This window comes from Triturus cristatus, chromosome 10 (genome assembly GCF_964204655.1).
Source record: "Triturus cristatus chromosome 10, aTriCri1.1, whole genome shotgun sequence".
In the NCBI taxonomy this organism is placed as follows: Eukaryota; Metazoa; Chordata; class Amphibia; order Caudata; family Salamandridae; genus Triturus; species Triturus cristatus.
This window is the reverse complement of record NC_140593.1, coordinates 313,686,862-313,694,870: the sequence shown is the minus strand read 5'-3', so window position 1 is coordinate 313,694,870 and position 8,009 is coordinate 313,686,862.

Sequence of the window (8,009 nt, the reverse complement as noted above, 5' to 3'; positions counted from 1 at the left end):
AACAGGCAGCAGATCTGCCCCCCTCCCTACCCCGGAATAGTCCAGTCCCAATGCAGTTCCTCCTGGCACACAGCAGACCATGGAGTGTCTTTTCCTCCCATCCTGGGGTAACAGCCCCTGTATTTATCAAACACTACATTGAAGTGCACAACACCCCCATTCACATTGAAAGCCCAGGCCTCAGACACACCACGGGGGGTGGAGCCAGCATTGTGGAAGGCAGGCACAGCCCTATTCAGGTGCTACTCCTCCCACCACTCCAAATGCAGAGCAAACCTATTCAGGTGCAAGGGAAAACTCCTCCTGCTACTCTAAATTCAGCAAAGGTCTTTTCAGCCTTGCAATGAGTCACCCAGGAAAGGCGGGACACACCTCAACCCCCTTGTGATGGTCTGGAGTGAATGCACATCCCCTCTCCCCTGTCAGTCACAACCAGACAGTCAATACACATCAAGGCAGGGCACAAAGACGCATAAGCACATAGAAATGCCCACTTCTAAAAGTGGAATTTCTAAAATAGTAATAATAATATCTGCTTTAACCAATAAGCATGATTTATCACTACTAGTCCAAACATACCAGACATGGTCACGCTACCCCTCTCATGTCAGGAATTACCACTGAAAATTGCAAAAAGAGCAACTGATGGAAAGAATGCAGAACCATGTCATACATTTACCCCGGTACAGAGATCTGGGCATAAATCGATAGTTTTTTTGCTCCCCATGCCATTCCTGTTTGAACCCATCCATTTGCAAATCAGTCTTGACCCTACGCCCAATGGGAACAGTCCAGCCCAAACTGCCAGGCCAGGTCCTCACTGGACTGAAAACAAGCATATTAGGGATTATCACTGAAGCACATATCAGGGAATCCCCAATGCAAACCTATGAGAGGACAGCCTCACAGCAGTGAGAAACCAAATAGGCTGTTTGTCACTACCAGGACATGCTACACAGTTAAGGCACATGTCCTACCTTTTACCTACACAGCACCCTGCCCATAGGGCTAGCTAGGGCCTATCTTAGGTGTGACTTATATGTAGTAAAAGGGGAGTTGCAGACTTGTCAACCACTTTATATACCACATCACGGCGGCAGTAAACTGTGCACGCAGGCCCTGCAGTCGCAAAGGCCTGAGACAGGTTTGAAAGGCTACTTCTGTAGGTGGCGCTAACAGAGCTGCAAGCCCACCAGTAGCATTTAATTTACAGGCCTTGGGTATATGGGATACCACTGTACAAGGGAATTACAGGTAAATTAATTATGCCATACTGGTGTAGACCAATCTTTCCAAGTTTACAAGAGAGAGCACATGCACTTTAGCACTGATCAGCAAAGTGCCCAGCATTTTAAAACCAACAGGTCAAAAAAAATACAGGAGGAAGGCAAAAAGTTCTGGGATGACCCTGCAAAAATGGCCAAGTCCAACACTTCCCCTCCCAATAACCCATGTGCCAGCAATATGAATCCTCAGATTTACAAGCTGCAAACAGATTTTTAAAGATACGTAACTACCTGCCAGTGCCAGAAAGAAGACATATAGTTTCGCACAATTCTGTACTTTTTTTTCCTTTTTCTTTCAGCACTCTGTGTGAGGATATGTTTTGAGGCTCCCTAGCTACCACAAGAGTGGCTTCTCCACTCACATCCAAACCCCCTCCCGCACGCACTTGTTGTTGCTCCCTCTTACAGGTTGCCTGTAAAAGCACAGAAATGCGAATGAATATTTTTGCAGGGGTTTGACATAAGAGCTGACTTTATCAGGATGGGTTTGTTTTTTGGTCCTTTGTTCCCCATGTTGCATCGAAACGCAGGACTGGGCATACAAAGGCAGCCCTTATGGCTGTGGCGAGGAGTGGGCTGCAGGAGGCCAAATATCTGCTTCTTGGGATGCAGCAAAGAAGCGAATGGGCAGTTTCATTTCCGAGTTGAATGGAAAATAATTACTGATGGCAAAAGACAGTTATGTTCTATTAAATGAGTGCAACTTACCCTCTTCCTTAGTTTTAAGCTAGATCACTTGCAACAAGCTTTTTAATTATATTCAGAGTGTCCTGCTTGAAACTTATTGGACTAACAAACCATGCTTATTATAGAGATTGAAATATGGAATTCAATCTTTTTGAGACAACGTAAGATATGTGTTTGCAGTTACTCCAGTATTTTGAATGTGTTACTTTCACTTTTATTTTTAGGTCTAGCATCTGAAAAGATCTTCTGATTTTATTAAATTGATATGTATAATATACAAAATTGTAGGAGCTTTCTTTAAGCCCTCTTCATGCATGGGTCTAGTATTGTGTCATTTAGGGAAACAGCCTTTACCACGAAGCATTTTCTACGCATTACGTTTACAACGGTACACTTACCTCGTAAACGTCTTCACAACGCGTAATGCTTCAACGACCATCTTTACCACGCAAGCAACGTCATCACGGAACAACGTCTTCCTAATCCGAAAAAATGCGTCAGTCCATTTTCAGTGTCGGCGGAGACCTGCGAAAAAGGCAAAAAAGAAGAAAGGGGGCTTGGGGGGGGTCTCCCCCCCTAAAAAGAAAAAGCGGGGTAAAGGTAAAATCGAGATAAAGGAAAAGCGTAGAAAACACATTCCGTTGTAACGCATGCGTGGTAAAGGCATGCGTTGCAACGGAATGCGTAGTAACGACATATATTCTGTCATTTACATGTCTCGTTGTCCACTTCAGCCTGCACCATGGGGCAGAGGGGCAGACCACTTCAGCCCCTGGCTAACTTGAGTGACGGCATTCTGCCCTTTCACAAGGAGCACAGCCACACAAAAAGTAGTTCCCTTCAGTGCTAGGGACTACTATGACAGTATGTGCGTATGAAAGCCCAAAAATATTTTTGCTTTCTGCCAATATTTTTTATATCGGCTACTTTCTTCATTAGCTCTAGCCCGGGGTTATACAAAGCTATCAGAGTATGTTTTGGCATGATGCTAAAACGCGTTCTCATTCATACATTACAGCTCTTAATTATGCCATAAATACTTGCTTATTGCGTAATCGTATTTTGTAGCATTAACATAAGATGGAATACTTGATATTATTGTGCTATCCTTTTCCAGTCTACTTTTTATTCAAAACTAGTACAATCTTGCTGTGCCTTAGGGTCACTCTGGACCCTATTTAAAGTTTAGCGGACGGGTTACTCCATAATCGTGATGGATATACCGTCCGTCTTCATATACATGAATTATATCCTGTGCCACTTGGGGTAAGGTGGGCGGCGTATCTGTCATGTTTGTGATGGAGTGAGTAGCCGTCCGTGAAACTCGAAATTGAAGCCTCTTTGTTTTTAAGTGCTGTGCATCCTAATGGCGTAATTGATCAACACAAGGTAGTTCTATATATTTTGAAATCACGGTCAATGATTTGTTTGATTACATCCCTTCTATGCCTTCTGTCATATTAATTGTAAGTGACAAGCATTACTCTGATCTAAAGCAGAACCACTCACCTATTGGTCATTATCACATATGTAAATTCAACTGGTTCTTGAAAGTGCTCTGTAGTGGGTTGGTTGTATGCTATGCTGTATTTGCAGCCAAGGAACACAAGGTCCACAACTGGCTGCCTCTGGTGGCAGGAGGAGGAGCAACAGGGCCTCAGCGGTATAGCACTCTGACTTCTCCCGTGGGTGTTGTGCAGCCAAGGATCACAAGGCCCACAGCTCACTGCTGCTGCTGGTGGTGGGGGCAGGAGGAGGAGGAACACGGCTCCAGCACTTATAGCTCTCTGACTTCTCCCGCGGCACGGGATGGCGCATCCCACGGATGGCTCAAGCAAAGACCGGGCCAAGATCGCGCCTGTCTGCACCTTTCCGCGGCCAGACTAGGCTGTGCTGGACCCCCCTCTTTGGTCTCAATATTACCCATAGCTTCAATGGCAAAAAGGAAGATTCCTGGGGGCATATAAATCAGATAAGACCTACAACGATTGAGGGATTTGGAAATCATGCTGTTGGGGTGACTTCAAATAAATAGAAATCGCTGAAAGGCATCTGTCTTTGTCAACTGATATTTCCCTAATCAATTTGACTGTGCTTCCCGCTCAGTTGCTCCTCATGTCTTAACTACTGAAGCTGAGATCCAGGATGTTTGTCCCTCTAAAGCAGTGGTTCCCAAACTTTTGACTCCTGAGGACCCCCATTGAGTCACCACTGGAAGCCGGAGACCCCCAAGCAATTTGTAGGATTTAAATTTCAAACATTAAAACAGTAATTCGAAAAAAATAAACACACGTGTGCACACAAAACTAATACTCGAATTACTAAAGATTTTAGGGGCATATTTACAAGTCCCTATCGCCATGAGAACGACACTTTTTGCGATGTTCCTGTAGCAATAGGGGCTTCGCCTTATTTACAAGGGAGCGTTAAGCCACTTATTGTGGCTTAACGCTGCCTTGTAAATAAGGCCCCCTTTCACGCAATGCTTAGCTTGAAAAAGGTGGGCAGTGGGAGTTGCAGTGGACGTTTCACTCCAACACCCATTGAGTTTGACGCTGCCCTCTATTTACAAGGTCAGCTTAAATAGGAGACAGCACCAAAATTAAGACCATGAAAAACCTGGTCTTAACTTGGCTAAATGAGGAGAAATGCCTTATTTCTCCTCGTTTTTGCTTTTTACAACGGAAAAAGCGAAACACCTTTGATTGTTTACGTTCAGGAAGGTGGCTCTTCCTGCACATAAACAATCTTTAATAAAAATGACGTTTTGTAACTTCCATGTGTGCTGCATTAGGCAGCACACATAGAAGTGACAAAACGGCATTACAAAATTGTTCATGTGCAGGAAGTGGGAACATAGCAGCATCAGGGTAATGATAGACTGGGAATAAACATATGTTGCTAACTTTTACCATGCAGTTTGCAAGCAGCTCTTTGATGACAGTTTATAGGACACTGCTAGATTACCATTGTCCCTTATGAATTGCACAGTGACAAAAGAATCTCTGCAACAAAATCAGTAACCCACTGACCTATGCACATAAAATACTGTTTTTTAAAATGCATTGTATGCGTTCTTTGCAGTAGGCATATTAACTCTCTGTGTCACATTAGATATGTCGAAGCTGCCACTGGACAAAACTCTCATCTCTCTCCAGCAGGTACATTAATCACTGGCATTTTCTAGACACTTTTATAGTTGCTCGCAAACTGCTAATTTTACAAGGAACTTTGCAGTGCTTTTAAAACTGCTGCCTGCGGACCCCCTGAGAATGTGCCACGGACCCCTGGGGGTCCTCAGACCCCAGTTTGAGAAACACTGCTCTAAAGCGTCCATTAAGCCCATTCTCTGCTTGGGACTTCTACCTCAAACTCTGCGGCTGCTCCAAAGCGGCAGAAAATTCAGGGAAGGTATGGTCAGAAAGCCCCAAGAACCTTTACCCCATCCACCAGAGGATGTGTCACTGTTGCCCACGTTTGATAAAAACGCTTTAAAAGACCTGCTATGTGGAGAATTGAATCTCTTTTGGAAGAGACTCGACAATCATTATCTGAATGCTTAGGGGCCACTGATGTGGCGCTCGGAAGCCTGGGTAATAAATTGGGGAAATGTCAAACTGGGCTTGGCGACTCAAGCTTAGAAGGAGTATGTTTGTCAGCATCAAACTTTATACCCATTCCTCAATCTGCACAGTAGCCCCCTCATGTTGAAATAAATGACATTCTAATGGTCAGGAGATCAGTTTGGGTTGGTCCACGATGTAAGGCATATTGTGGAGACTGTGCGGTAGTTAACTTTAGGCACCCTCAGGTGGCGACCTGTTCATTAGATTTGGCCAGTACTGGCCTTTTGTCCCAGTCTTCCATCCTGCTTCTTCGCTTGGGGTTCTTGTGTCAGCATCTGATTCAAAGGCCTAAGAGCTCTGGTCCTCTGGTATACTTTCCTCCGTTAGGAGGCGCATCAGTGACAACAAACCGTATAGCTCGGATTCCTCCGTTTACCCGTTTTGCCCCACTTGCTAAAGCTACAGATCTGGATTGGCATCTAAATAATAGCTTCTGCACTCCGGATGACATCATTAATTCATCTACTTGGAATGTGGCAGGAATATCTACTTAACAAACTAATCCTGATTGGCTGGCTGTTATTTCAAGTTTTAACATTATCTGCTTTCAGGAGACGTGGGCCTTAGACACCTTGCATGTGAATGGGTATACTACGTATTTTACACCTGCTGAACCTTCTAGAGGTGTACGAGCCAAAGGTGGACTAGAGACCTTATTCTATAGTTTCCTAGCAATAAAACTAAGTTGGTGTATAAGTGACACTCCTCATTTTCACCTGCTTTATTTAGAAATTACTCCAGGAAATGATTTAATATTCATTAACTTTTATAATAACTGTTTTGATAAAAATAATGCAAATGTGCCTTAGATTCCGCTTTTGTGAAACATATTGATCCAAGTAAGCATACCACGCTCCTTGTTTGGGTTGGGGATTTTAATGCTCACCTGCGCACCAATGATTCAAAGTCAGTGTGTGGCTTTGTAGACGATATGGGAGACGGACAAACTCATTTCCCTCACTCACCTTATGGAGATGCTTTAACTGCCCTATTATGTACTATTAATCTGAGGTTTGCTAGTGATTTGTGTCCTAACTCTGAGATGGCTCTGCTAACTTTTATAGGAAGGAGATCTGCAAGCGTTGTAGACCATATATCAATTTAATAAAATCTAATACCATTCTTAAGATACTTTAAGGTCACCCCGTATGTGTGAGCAGCCAGAATATAGTTGGAATGCTGCTCAATTTGGGGATCCCTGGGAAAACCCATCTCCATATAGTAAGCAACGTAAGTGCATCTAGATCAAATGGGGGTCTTATTAAATGGGCTGGAATTGATCCTAAGGAATATCTCTTTAATTTGTTCCCAGAGAATAAGGGAAGCTTTAATATTTGTTTAGCAGATGACTCCTGTCCAAGTGAGGGAGTAAATTTATTTGAAGCCATTTTTTCTGCTAGTAATGTAAAACTGATTAAGCCTACAACTCTAAAGGGTAATCGCATAAAGGGTTGGTTTGACGCCACATGTATGAAGGCACATTCAAAACTAACGAAGACGTTTAAAGGCCACCCTAAAGATCATACAGCAATTATCCAATGTGGATGAGATTACATACATGTATTACAAATGTGCAAGCATGCTATTAGGGAAGAGGCATGGGACAATTTGGTTAAAGTGAGTGTTTTAAAAGACTTGAGCATGTTTTGGTCTACATGCAATCTCCCATATTTTAGAGGGGGAAATTACCCCTCTCTGAACCAAGGGGTATCGGAAGATCATTGGCTAGCCCATTACAGTAAAAAAAAACATTGGGATAATATAGAGAGGGGAGATGCTATCGACGGTGAAATCACCTTGGCAGGCAGCTAATTCATTTGTTATTAATTTTATATGGAGGCAGTCCAATTGATTTGTTTAAAGATAATTTTGCACTCTGGGCCCCATTATTAACTAATGTGTTAAATGCCATCAAAAGGGGAGGAATTCCTCCCCCCTGGTCTAACACAACGATTTTACCTGTTTTTACAAAAGGGGGATAAATGTGATCCTCAATGCTACCGCCCAATTTCCCTGCTCAACAGATCAGTAAACATTTTGGGTAGGGCGCTGTTGCAAAGGCTACAAAATTGTGCAGAGGAACATTCTATCATCTTCGACTTAGAGTACAGTTTAAGGAAGGGCCTTGGTACATTAGAACAATGCCTATACTTGGAACTTCTTTTGAGTAAGTACACAAAGGCCTTTTATTCCTGGCATTTATGGAACTTAGTGCATTTGACGGTGTTAACCTTACTACGTTATGGGAGATGATGTACTCTATGGGTGTGGATCCTCAAATCATGCACTTACTCAGTCAGCTTTATCAGAATGTCACTTCCAGGGTCCAGTTTGGTCCGGGAGAGGAATGCACTAGGTCTTCCCGGGTAGAAAAGCTAGTCAAACAAGGGTGTATTCTGGCCCCATTTTA